Source organism: Pelmatolapia mariae, linkage group LG6 (genome assembly GCF_036321145.2).
Source record: "Pelmatolapia mariae isolate MD_Pm_ZW linkage group LG6, Pm_UMD_F_2, whole genome shotgun sequence".
Classification (NCBI taxonomy): domain Eukaryota; kingdom Metazoa; phylum Chordata; class Actinopteri; order Cichliformes; family Cichlidae; genus Pelmatolapia; species Pelmatolapia mariae.
In genome coordinates, this window is record NC_086232.1 from 1444174 (window position 1) to 1457012 (window position 12839).

General features: G+C 59.0%; 2 non-coding genes and 2 pseudogenes across 2 annotated transcripts; all 4 read right to left on the bottom strand.

The window, feature by feature from the left end:
* Positions 1-637: 637 nt before the first annotated feature.
* Positions 638-756, bottom strand: LOC134629892 (5S ribosomal RNA; annotated as a pseudogene).
* A 3299-nt stretch (positions 757-4055) lies between these two features.
* LOC134630103 (5S ribosomal RNA) lies at positions 4056-4174 on the bottom strand. The gene has a single exon (XR_010094172.1). It is a non-coding gene; the product is annotated as a 5S ribosomal RNA (ribosomal RNA).
* Positions 4175-7240: 3066 nt separating this feature from the next.
* Positions 7241-7359, bottom strand: LOC134630114 (5S ribosomal RNA). The gene has a single exon (XR_010094180.1). It is a non-coding gene; the product is annotated as a 5S ribosomal RNA (ribosomal RNA).
* A 3946-nt stretch (positions 7360-11305) lies between these two features.
* LOC134630000 (5S ribosomal RNA) lies at positions 11306-11424 on the bottom strand (annotated as a pseudogene).
* Positions 11425-12839: the final 1415 nt, after the last annotated feature.

The following is a 12839-nucleotide window of genomic DNA, read 5'->3' on the forward strand; positions in this document are numbered from 1 at the left end:
CGGCCTCAGCCAGAGCCACAGGCCCTGGTGTGGTGTAGGTGGCCTAAGCTGGCTGCACAGGTCCACAGCCAGAAGCACAGGCCCTGGCGTGGTGTAGGTGGCCTAACCTGGCTGCACAGGTCCACAACCAGAAGCACAGGACCTGGTGTGATGTAGACGGCTTCAGCCAGAGCCACAGGCCCTGGTGTGGTGTAGGTGGCCTAACCTGGCTGCACAGGTCCACAGCCAGAAGCACAGGCCCTGGTGTGGTGAAGGTGGCCTAAGCTGGCTGCACAGGTCCACAGCCAGAAGCACAGGCCCTGTGTGGTGTAAATGGCCTCAGCCAGAGCCACAGGCCATGGGGTGGTGTCCAAAGCCTCAGCCAGCAGCACAGGTCCTGGTGTGGTGTCCATGGTCTCAGCCAGAAGCACAGGCCCTGGTGTAATGTAGACGGCGTCAGCGCAGGCCACAGGCCCTGGTGTAATTTAGATGACCTATGTTAGCAGAATAGGCCTCGGTGTGGTGCGGATGGCCTCACCCGGCAGCACAAGACATTGCTGAAAACAGCCAAAAGGAATGTCGTTAATGTGGCCTCATTAATGGACACCAACACCCTCCTTCTCTGGATCAAAACCAGCTCAGTGACATGAAAAGCAAATTCTTACAGCACCTGGTATTCCCAGGCAGTCTCCCATCCAAGTACTAACCAAGCCCAACCTTGCATAGCTTCCGAGATCAGACGAGATCGGGCTTTGGCAAGGCGGTATGGCCGTAAGCTGCTGGCGTCAGCACAAAGCGTCAATTTATGATATCAAGTAGTGAGGTGGCCAATACTCGCAGTTACGAACACAAGCCTCCAATTTAACTACAGTGTTAATGGTAACTGCATGCTTGCCTAATACCCTAACCAAAGGACTCATTTTAGCCTTTGATCAGCAACACAGGCCCTGGTGTGGTGTAAATGGCCTCAGCCAGAGCCACAGGACCTGGTGTGGTGTAGTTGGCCTCAGCCAGCATCAAAGGCCCGGGGGTGGTGTACATGGCCTCAGCCAGAGCCACAGGCACTGGTGTGGTGTCCATAGCCTCAGCCAACAGCACAGGCCCTGTTGTGGTGTCCATGGCCTCAGCCAGAAGCACTGGCCCTGGTGTGGTGTAGATGGCCTCAGACAGAGCCACATGCCCTGGTGGGGTGTAGTTGGCCTCAGCCAGCAGCACAGGTCCTGGTGTGGTGTCCATGGCCTCAGCCAGCAGCACAGGCCCTGGTGTGGTGTCCATGGCCTCAGCCAGAAGCACTGGCCCTGGTGTGGTGTAGATGGCCTCAGACAGAGCCACAGGCCCTTGTTTGGTGTAGTTGGCCTCAGCCAGCACCACAGGCCCTGGTGTGGTGTCCATAGCCTCAGCCAGCCGCACAGGCCCTGGTGTGATGAACATTGCCTCATCCAGCAGCACAGTCCTTGGTGTGTTGTAGACGACCTCATCCAGAGCCACAGGCCCTGGTGTGGTGTACATGGCCTCAGACAAAGCCACAGGCCCTGAAGAGGTGTCCATGGCCTCAGCCAGTAGCACAGGTCCTGGTGTGGTGTAGACGGCCTCAGACAGAGCCACAGGCCTTGGTGTGGTGTAGGTGGCCTAAGCTGGCTGCACAGGTCCACATCCGGAAGCACAGGCCCTGTTGTGTTGTAGATTGCCTCAGCCAGAGCCACAGACCTTGGTGTGGTGTAGATGGCCTCAGACAGAGCCACAGGCCCTTGTTTGGTGTAGTTGGCCTCGGCCAGCACCACAGGCCCTGGTGTGGTGTCCATAGTCTCAGCCAGCCGCACAGGCCCTGGTGTGATGAACATTGCCTCATCCAGCAGCACAGTCCTTGGTGTGTTGTAGACGAACTCATCCAGAGCCACAGGCCCTGGTGTGGTGTACATGGCCTCAGACAAAGCCACAGGCCCTGAAGAGGTGTCCATGGCCTCAGACAAAGCCACAGGCCCTGAAGAGGTGTCCATGGCCTCAGCCAGTAGCACAGGTCCTGGTGTGGTGTAGACGGCCTCAGACAGAGCCACAGTCCTTGGTGTGGTGTAGATGTCCTAAGCTAGCTGCACAGGTCCACATCCGGAAGAACTGGCCCTGTTGTGTTGTAGATTGCCTCAGCCAGAGCCACAGACCTTGGTGTGGTGTTCATGGCCTAAGCCAGAGCTACAGGCCCACAGCAAGCAGCACAGGCCCTGGTGTGGTGTTCATAGCTCAGCCAGCAGCACAGCTCCTGTTGTGGTGTAGTTGGCCTCAGCCAGCAGCACAGGTCCTGGTGTGGTGTCCATGGCCTCAGCCAGCAGCACAGGTCCTGGTGTGGTGTCCATCGCCTCAGCCAGAAACACTGGCCCTGGTGTGATGTAGATGGCCTCAGCCAGAGCCACAGGACCTGGTGTGGTGTTCATGACCTCAGCCAGCATCAAAGGCCCGGGGGTGGTGTACATGGCCTCAGCCAGAGCCACAGGCACTGGTGTGGTGTCCATAGCCTCAGCCAGCAGCACAGGCCTTGGTGTGGTGTCAATGGCCTCAGCCAGTAGCACAGGCCCTGGTGTGGTGTAGGTGGCCTAAGCTGGCTGCACAGGTCCACAGCCAGCAGCACAAGCCCTGGTGTGGTGTACATGGCCTCAGCTAGAGGCACAGGCCCTGGTGTGGTGTAGATGATCTCAGCCAGAGACACAGGCCCTTGTGTGGTGTAGTTGGCCTCAGCCAGCAGCACAGGCCCTGGGGTGATAAACATGGCCTCATCCAGTAGTACAGCCCTTGGTGTGTTGTAGACGGCCTCATCCAGAGCCACAGGCCGTGTGTGGTGTACATGGCCTCAGCCAGATCCAAAGGCTCTGGGGTGGTGTCCATAGCCTCAGCCAGCAGCACAGGTCCTGGTGTGGTGTCCATGGCCTCAGCCAGTAGCACAGGCCCTGGTGTGGTGTAGGTGGCCTAAGCTGGCTGCACAGGTCCACAGCCAGCAGCACAGGCCCTGTTGCGGTGTACATGGCCTCAGCTAGAGGCACAGGCCCTGGTGTGGTGTAGATGGTCTCAGCTAGAGGCACAGGCCCTTGGTGTGTTGTAGATGGCCTCATCAGGAGCCACAGGCCCTGTTGTGGTGTAGGTTGCCTCAGTCAGCACCACAGGCCCTGTGTGGTGTGCATGGCCTCAGCCAGTAGCACAGGACCTGGTGTGATGTAGACTGCTTCAGCCAGAGCCACAGGCCATGGTGTGGTGTAGGTGGCCTAAGCTGGCTGCACAGGTCCACAGCCAGCAGTACAGGCCCTGGTGTGGTGTCCATGGCCTCAGCCAGATGCACTGGCCGTGGTGTGGTGTAGCTGGCCTCAGCCAGAGCCACAGGCCCTGGTGTGGTGTTCATGGCCTCAGCCAGAGCCAAATGCCCTGGTGTGGTGTCCATAGCTTCAGCCAGCAGCACAGGTCTTGGTGTGGTGTCCATGGCCTCAGCCAGTAGCACAGGCCCTGGTGTGATGTAGACGGCCTCAGCCAGAGCCACAGGCCCTGGTGTGGTGTAGGTGGCCTAAGCTGGCTGCACAGGTCCACAACCAGAAGCACAGGCCCTGGCGTGGTGTAGGTGGCCTAACCTGGCTGCACAGGTCCACAACCAGAAGCACAGGACCTGGTGTGATGTAGACGGCCTCAGCCAGAGCCACAGGCCCTGGTGTGGTGTAGGTGGCCTAACCTGGCTGCACAGGTCCACAGCCAGAAGCACAGGCCCTGTGTGGTGTAAATGGCCTCAGCCAGAGCCACAGGCCCTGGGGTGGTGTCCAAAGCCTCAGCCAGCAGCACAGGTCCTGGTGTGGTGTCCATGGTCTCAGCCAGAAGCACAGGCCCTGGTGTAATGTAGACGGCGTCAGCGCAGGCCACAGGCCCTGGTGTAATTTAGATGACCTATGTTAGCAGAATAGGCCTCGGTGTGGTGCGGATGGTCTCACCCGGCAGCACAAGACATTGCTGAAAACAGCCAAAAGGAATGTCGTTAATGTGGCCTCATTAATGGACACCAACACCCTCCTTCTCTGGATCAAAACCAGCTCAGTGACATGAAAAGCAAATGCTTACAGCACCTGGTATTCCCAGGCAGTCTCCCATCCAAGTACTAACCAAGCCCAACCTTGCATAGCTTCCGAGATCAGACGAGATCGGGCTTTGGCAAGGCGGTATGGCCGTAAGCTGCTGGCGTCAGCACAAAGCGTCAATTTATGGTATCAAGTAGTGAGGTGGCCAATACTCGCAGTTACGAACACAAGCCTCCAATTTAACTACAGTGTTAATGGTAACTGCATGCTTGCCTAATACCCTAACCAAAGGACTCATTTTAGCCTTTGATCAGCAACACAGGCCCTGGTGTGGTGTAAATGGCCTCAGCCAGAGCCACAGGACCTGGTGTGGTGTAGTTGGCCTCAGCCAGCATCAAAGGCCCGGGGGTGGTGTACATGGCCTCAGCCAGAGCCACAGGCACTGGTGTGGTGTCCATAGCCTCAGCCAACAGCACAGGCCCTGTTGTGGTGTCCATGGCCTCAGCCAGAAGCACTGGCCCTGGTGTGGTGTAGATGGCCTCAGACAGAGCCACATGCCCTGGTGGGGTGTAGTTGGCCTCAGCCAGCAGCACAGGTCCTGGTGTGGTGTAGTTGGCCTCAGCCAGCATCAAAGGCCCGGGGGTGGTGTACATGGCCTCAGCCAGAGCCACAGGCACTGGTGTGGTGTCCATAGCCTCAGCCAGAAGCACTGGCCCTGGTGTGGTGTAGATGGCCTAAGCTGGCTGCACAGGTCCACAGCCAGCAGCACAGGCCCTGGTGTGGTGTACATGGCCTCAGCTAGAGGCACAGGCCCTGGTGTGGTGTAGATGGTCTCAGCCAGAGACACAGGCCCTTGGTGTGTTGTAGATGGCCTCATCAGGAGCCACAGGCCCTGTTGTGGTGTAGGTTGCCTCAGTCAGCAGCACAGGCCCTGTGTGGTGTCCATAGCCTCAGCCAGCCGCACAGGCCCTGGTGTGATGAACACTGCCTCATCCAGCAGCACAGTCCTTGGTGTGTTGTAGACGACCTCATCCAGAGCCACAGGCCCTGGTGTGGTGTACATGGCCTCAGACAAAGCCACAGGCCCTGAAGAGGTGTCCATGGCCTCAGCCAGTAGCACAGGTCCTGGTGTGGTGTAGACGGCCTCAGACAGAGCCACAGGCCTTGAAGAGGTGTCCATGGCCTCAGCCAGTAGCACAGGTCCTGGTGTGGTGTAGACGGCCTCAGACAGAGCCACAGGCCTTGGTGTGGTGTAGGTGGCCTAAGCTGGCTGCACAGGTCCACATCCGGAAGCTCAGGCCCTGTTGTGTTGTAGATTGCCTCAGCCAGAGCCACAGACCTTGGTGTGGTGTTCATGGCCTAAGCCAGAGCTACAGGCCCACAGCAAGCAGCACAGGCCCTGGTGTGGTGTCCATAGCTCAGCCAGCAGCACAGCTCCTGTTGTGGTGTAGTTGGCCTCAGCCAGCAGCACAGGTCCTGGTGTGGTGTCCATCGCCTCAGCCAGAAACACTGGCCCTGGTGTGATGTAGATGGCCTCAGCCAGAGCCACAGGACCTGGTGTGGTGTTCATGACCTCAGCCAGCATCAAAGGCCCGGGGGTGGTGTACATGGCCTAAGCCAGAGCCACAGGCACTGGTGTGGTGTCCATAGCCTCAGCCAGCAGCACAGGCCTTGGTGTGGTGTCCATGGCCTCAGCCAGTAGCACAGGCCCTGGTGTGGTGTAGGTGGCCTAAGCTGGCTGCACAGGTCCACAGCCAGCAGCACAAGCCCTGGTGTGGTGTACATGGCCTCAGCTAGAGGCACAGGCCCTGGTGTGGTGTAGATGATCTCAGCCAGAGACACAGGCCCTTGTGTGGTGTAGTTGGCCTCAGCCAGCAGCACAGGCCCTGGGGTGATAAACATGGCCTCATCCAGTAGTACAGCCCTTGGTGTGTTGTAGACGGCCTCATCCAGAGCCACAGGCCGTGTGTGGTGTACATGGCCTCAGCCAGATCCAAAGGCTCTGGGGTGGTGTCCATAGCCTCAGCCAGCAGCACAGGTCCTGGTGTGGTGTCCATGGCCTCAGCCAGTAGCACAGGCCCTGGTGTGGTGTAGGTGGCCTAAGCTGGCTGCACAGGTCCACAGCCAGCAGCACAGGCCCTGGTGTGGTGTACATGGCCTCAGCTAGAGGCACAGGCCCTGGTGTGGTGTAGATGGTCTCAGCCAGAGACACAGGCCCTTGGTGTGTTGTAGATGGCCTCATCAGGAGCCACAGGCCCTGTTGTGGTGTAGGTTGCCTCAGTCAGCAGCACAGGCCCTGTGTGGTGTCCATGGCCTCAGCCAGTAGCACAGGCCCTGGTGTGATGTAGACTGCTTCAGCCAGAGCCACAGGCCATGGTGTGGTGTAGGTGGCCTAAGCTGGCTGCACAGGTCCACAGCCAGCAGCACAGGCCCTGGTGTGGTGTCCATGGCCTCAGCCAGATGCACTGGCCGTGGTGTGGTGTAGCTGGCCTCAGCCAGAGCCACAGGCCCTGGTGTGGTGTTCATGGCCTCAGCCAGAGCCAAATGCCCTGGTGTGGTGTCCATAGCTTCAGCCAGCAGCACAGGTCTTGGTGTGGTGTCCATGGCCTCAGCCAGTAGCACAGGCCCTGGTGTGATGTAGATGGCCTCAGCCAGAGCCACAGGCCCTGGTGTGGTGTAGGTGGCCTAAGCTGGCTGCACAGGTCCACAGCCAGAAGCACAGGCCCTGGCGTGGTGTAGGTGGCCTAACCTGGCTGCACAGGTCCACAACCAGAAGCACAGGACCTGGTGTGATGTAGACGGCTTCTGCCAGAGCCACAGGCCCTGGTGTGGTGTAGGTGGCCTAAGCTGGCTGCACAGGTCCACAGCCAGAAGCCACAGGCCCTGTGTGGTGTAAATGGCCTCAGCCAGAGCCACAGGCCCTGGGGTGGTGTCCAAAGCCTCAGCCAGCAGCACAGGTCCTGGTGTGGTGTCCATGGTCTCAGCCAGAAGCACAGGCCCTGGTGTAATGTAGACGGCGTCAGCGCAGGCCACAGGCCCTGGTGTAATTTAGATGACCTATGTTAGCAGAATAGGTCTCGGTGTGGTGCGGATGGCCTCACCCGGCAGCACAAGACATTGCTGAAAACAGCCAAAAGGAATGTCGTTAATGTGGCCTCATTAATTGACACCAACACCCTCCTTCTCTGGATCAAAACCAGCTAAGTGACATGAAAAGCAAATGCTTACAGCACCTGGTATTCCCAGGCAGTCTCCCATCCAAGTACTAACCAAGCCCAACCTTGCATAGCTTCCGAGATCAGACGAGATCGGGCTTTGGCAAGGCGGTATGGCCGTAAGCTGCTGGCGTCAGCACAAAGCGTCAATTTATGGTATCAAGTAGTGAGGTGGCCAATACTCGCAGTTACGAACACAAGCCTCCAATTTAACTACAGTGTTAATGGTAACTGCATGCTTGCCTAATACCCTAACCAAAGGACTCATTTTAGCCTTTGATCAGCAACACAGGCCCTGGTGTGGTGTAAATGGCCTCAGCCAGAGCCACAGGACCTGGTGTGGTGTAGTTGGCCTCAGCCAGCATCAAAGGCCCGGGGGTGGTGTACATGGCCTCAGCCAGAGCCACAGGCACTGGTGTGGTGTCCATAGCCTCAGCCAACAGCACAGGCCCTGTTGTGGTGTCCATGGCCTCAGCCAGAAGCACTGGCCCTGGTGTGGTGTAGATGGCCTCAGACAGAGCCACATGCCCTGGTGGGGTGTAGTTGGCCTCAGCCAGCAGCACAGGTCCTGGTGTGGTGTCCATGGCCTCAGCCAGCAGCACAGGCCCTGGTGTGGTGTCCATGGCCTCAGCCAGAAGCACTGGCCCTGGTGTGGTGTAGCTGGCCTCAGACAGAGCCACAGGCCCTGGTGTGGTGTTCATGGCCTCAGCCAGAGCCAAATGCCCTGGTGTGGTGTCCATAGCTTCAGCCAGCAGCACAGGTCTTCGTGTGGTGTCCATGGCCTCAGCCAGTAGCACAGGCCCTGGTTTGATGTAGACGGCCTCAGCCAGAGCCACAGGCCCTGGTGTGGTGTAGGTGGCCTAAGCTGGCTGCACAGGTCCACAACCAGAAGCACAGGCCCTGGCGTGGTGTAGGTGGCCTAACCTGGCTGCACAGGTCCACAACCAGAAGCACAGGACCTGGTGTGATGTAGACGGCTTCAGCCAGAGCCACAGGCCCTGGTGTGGTGTAGGTGGCCTAACCTGGCTGCACAGGTCCACAGCCAGAAGCACAGGCCCTGGTGTGGTGTAGGTGGCCTAAGCTGGCTGCACAGGTCCACAGCAAGAAGCACAGGCCCTGGTGTGGTGTCCATGGCCTCAGCCAGAAGCACTGGCCCTGGTGTGGTGTAGATGGCCTCAGACAGAGCCACAGGCCCTTGTTTGGTGTAGTTGGCCTCAGCCAGCACCACAGGCCCTGGTGTGGTGTAGATAGCCTCAGCCAGCCGCACAGGCCCTGGTGTGATGAACATTGCCTAATCCAGCAGCACAGTCCTTGGTGTGTTGTAGACGAACTCATCCAGAGCCACAGGCCCTGGTGTGCTGTACATGGCCTCAGACAAAGCCACAGGCCCTGAAGAGGTGTCCATGGCCTCAGACAAAGCCACAGGCCCTGAAGAGGTGTCCATGGCCTCAGCCAGTAGCACAGGTCCTGGTGTGGTGTAGACGGCCTCAGACAGAGCCACAGGCCTTGGTGTGGTGTAGGTGTCCTAAGCTGGCTGCACAGGTCCACATCCGGAAGCACTGGCCATGTTGTGTTGTAGATTGCCTCAGCCAGAGCCACAGACTTTGGTGTGGTGTTCATGGCCTAATCCAGAGCTACAGGCCCACAGCAAGCAGCACAGGCCCTGGTGTGGTGTCCATAGCTCAGCCAGCAGCACAGCTCCTGGTGTGGTGTAGTTGGCCTCAGCCAGCAGCACAGGTCCTGGTGTGGTGTCCATCGCCTCAGCCAGAAACACTGGCCCTGGTGTGATGTAGATGGCCTCAGCCAGAGCCACAGGACCTGGTGTGGTGTTCATGACCTCAGCCAGCATCAAAGGCTCGGGGGTGGTGTACATGGCCTCAGCCAGAGCCACAGGCACTGGTGTGGTGTCCATAGCCTCAGCCAGTAGCACAGGCCCTGGTGTGGTGTAGGTGGCCTAAGCTGGCCGCACAGGTCCACAGCCAGCAGCACAAGCCCTGGTGTGGTGTACATGGCCTCAGCTAGAGGCACAGGCCCTGGTGTGGTGTAGATGATCTCAGCCAGAGACACAGGCCCTTGTGTGGTGTAGTTGGCCTCAGCCAGCAGCACAGGCCCTGGGGTGATAAACATGGCCTCATCCAGTAGTACAGCCCTTGGTGTGTTGTAGACGGCCTCATCCAGAGCCACAGGCCGTGTGTGGTGTACATGGCCTCAGCCAGATCCAAAGGCTCTGGGGTGGTGTCCATAGCCTCAGCCAGCAGCACAGGTCCTGGTGTGGTGTCCATGGCCTCAGCCAGTAGCACAGGCCCTGGTGTGGTGTAGGTGGCCTAAGCTGGCTGCACAGGTCCACAGCCAGCAGCACAGGCCCTGGTGTGGTGTACATGGCCTCAGCTAGAGGCACAGGCCCTGGTGTGGTGTAGATGGTCTCAGCCAGAGACACAGGCCCTTGGTGTGTTGTAGATGGCCTCATCAGGAGCCACAGGCCCTGTTGTGGTGTAGGTTGCCTCAGTCAGCACCACAGGCCCTGTGTGGTGTGCATGGCCTCAGCCAGTAGCACAGGCCCTGGTGTGATGTAGACTGCTTCAGCCAGAGCCACAGGCCATGGTGTGGTGTAGGTGGCCTAAGCTGGCTGCACAGGTCCACAGCCAGCAGTACAGGCCCTGGTGTGGTGTCCATGGCCTCAACCAGATGCACTGGCCGTGGTGTGGTGTAGCTGGCCTCAGCCAGAGCCACAGGCCCTGGTGTGGTGTTCATGGCCTCAGCCAGAGCCAAATGCCCTGGTGTGGTGTCCATAGCTTCAGCCAGCAGCACAGGTCTTGGTGTGGTGTCCATGGCCTCAGCCAGTAGCACAGGCCCTGGTGTGATGTAGACGGCCTCAGCCAGAGCCACAGGACCCTGGTGTGGTGTAGGTGGCCTAAGCTGGCTGCACAGGTCCACAGCCAGAAGCACAGGCCCTGGCGTGGTGTAGGTGGCCTAACCTGGCTGCACAGGTCCACAACCAGAAGCACAGGACCTGGTGTGATGTAGACGGCTTCAGCCAGAGCCACAGGCCCTGGTGTGGTGTAGGTGGCCTAACCTGGCTGCACAGGTCCACAGCCAGAAGCACAGGCCCTGGTGTGGTGAAGGTGGCCTAAGCTGGCTGCACAGGTCCACAGCCAGAAGCACAGGCCCTGTGTGGTGTAAATGGCCTCAGCCAGAGCCACAGGCCATGGGGTGGTGTCCAAAGCCTCAGCCAGCAGCACAGGTCCTGGTGTGGTGTAAATGGCCTCAGCCAGAGCCACAGGCCATGGGGTGGTGTCCATGGCCTCAGCCAGATGCACTGGCCGTGGTGTGGTGTAGCTGGCCTCAGCCAGAGCCACAGGCCCTGGTGTGGTGTTCATGGCCTCAGCCAGAGCCAAATGCCCTGGTGTGGTGTCCATAGCTTCAGCCAGCAGCACAGGTCTTGGTGTGGTGTCCATGGCCTCAGCCAGTAGCACAGGCCCTGGTGTGATGTAGACGGCCTCAGCCAGAGCCACAGGCCCTGGTGTGGTGTAGGTGGCCTAAGCTGGCTGCACAGGTCCACAACCAGAAGCACAGGCCCTGGCGTGGTGTAGGTGGCCTAACCTGGCTGCACAGGTCCACAACCAGAAGCACAGGACCTGGTGTGATGTAGACGGCTTCAGCCAGAGCCACAGGCCCTGGTGTGGTGTAGGTGGCCTAAGCTGGCTGCACAGGTCCACAGCCAGAAGCACAGGCCCTGTGTGGTGTAAATGGCCTCAGCCAGAGCCACAGGCCCTGGGGTGGTGTCCAAAGCCTCAGCCAGCAGCACAGGTCCTGGTGTGGTGTCCATGGTCTCAGCCAGAAGCACAGGCCCTGGTGTAATGTAGACGGCGTCAGCGCAGGCCACAGGCCCTGGTGTAATTTAGATGACCTATGTTAGCAGAATAGGCTTCGGTGTGGTGCGGATGGCCTCACCCGGCAGCACAAGACATTGCTGAAAACAGCCAAAAGGAATGTCGTTAATGTGGCCTCATTAATGGACACCAACACCCTCCTTCTCTGGATCAAAATCAGCTCAGTGACATGAAAAGCAAATTCTTACAGCACCTGGTATTCCCAGGCAGTCTCCCATCCAAGTACTAACCAAGCCCAACCTTGCATAGCTTCCGAGATCAGACGAGATCAGGCTTTGGCAAGGCGGTATGGCCGTAAGCTGCTGGCGTCAGCACAAAGCGTCAATTTATGGTATCAAGTAGTGAGGTGGCCAATACTCGCAGTTACGAACACAAGCCTCCAATTTAACTACAGTGTTAATGGTAACTGCATGCTTGCCTAATACCCTAACCAAAGGACTCATTTTAGCCTTTGATCAGCAACACAGGCCCTGGTGTGGTGTAAATGGCCTCAGCCAGAGCCACAGGACCTGGTGTGGTGTAGTTGGCCTCAGCCAGCATCAAAGGCCCGGGGGTGGTGTACATGGCCTCAGCCAGAGCCACAGGCACTGGTGTGGTGTCCATAGCCTCAGCCAACAGCACAGGCCCTGTTGTGGTGTCCATGGCCTCAGCCAGAAGCACTGGCCCTGGTGTGGTGTAGATGGCCTCAGACAGAGCCACATGCCCTGGTGGGGTGTAGTTGGCCTCAGCCAGCAGCACAGGTCCTGGTGTGGTGTCCATGGCCTCAGCCAGCAGCACAGGCCCTGGTGTGGTGTCCATGGCCTCAGCCAGAAGCACTGGCCCTGGTGTGGTGTAGATGGCCTCAGACAGAGCCACAGGCCCTTGTTTGGTGTAGTTGGCCTCAGCCAGCACCACAGGCCCTGGTGTGGTGTCCATAGCCTCAGCCAGCCGCACAGGCCCTGGTGTGATGAACATTGCCTCATCCAGCAGCACAGTCCTTGGTGTGTTGTAGACGACCTCATCCAGAGCCACAGGCCCTGGTGTGGTGTACATGGCCTCAGACAAAGCCACAGGCCCTGAAGAGGTGTCCATGGCCTCAGCCAGTAGCACAGGTCCTGGTGTGGTGTAGACGGCCTCAGACAGAGCCACAGGCCTTGAAGAGGTGTCCATGGCCTCAGCCAGTAGCACAGGTCCTGGTGTGGTGTAGACGGCCTCAGACAGAGCCACAGGCCTTGGTGTGGTGTAGGTGGCCTAAGCTGGCTGCACAGGTCCACATCCGGAAGCTCAGGCCCTGTTGTGTTGTAGATTGCCTCAGCCAGAGCCACAGACCTTGGTGTGGTGTTCATGGCCTAAGCCAGAGCTACAGGCCCACAGCAAGCAGCACAGGCCCTGGTGTGGTGTCCATAGCTCAGCCAGCAGCACAGCTCCTGTTGTGGTGTAGTTGGCCTCAGCCAGCAGCACAGGTCCTGGTGTGGTGTCCATCGCCTCAGCCAGAAACACTGGCCCTGGTGTGATGTAGATGGCCTCAGCCAGAGCCACAGGACCTGGTGTGGTGTTCATGACCTCAGCCAGCATCAAAGGCCCGGGGGTGGTGTACATGGCCTAAGCCAGAGCCACAGGCACTGGTGTGGTGTCCATAGCCTCAGCCAGCAGCACAGGCCTTGGTGTGGTGTCCATGGCCTCAGCCAGTAGCACAGGCCCTGGTGTGGTGTAGGTGGCCTAAGCTGGCTGCACAG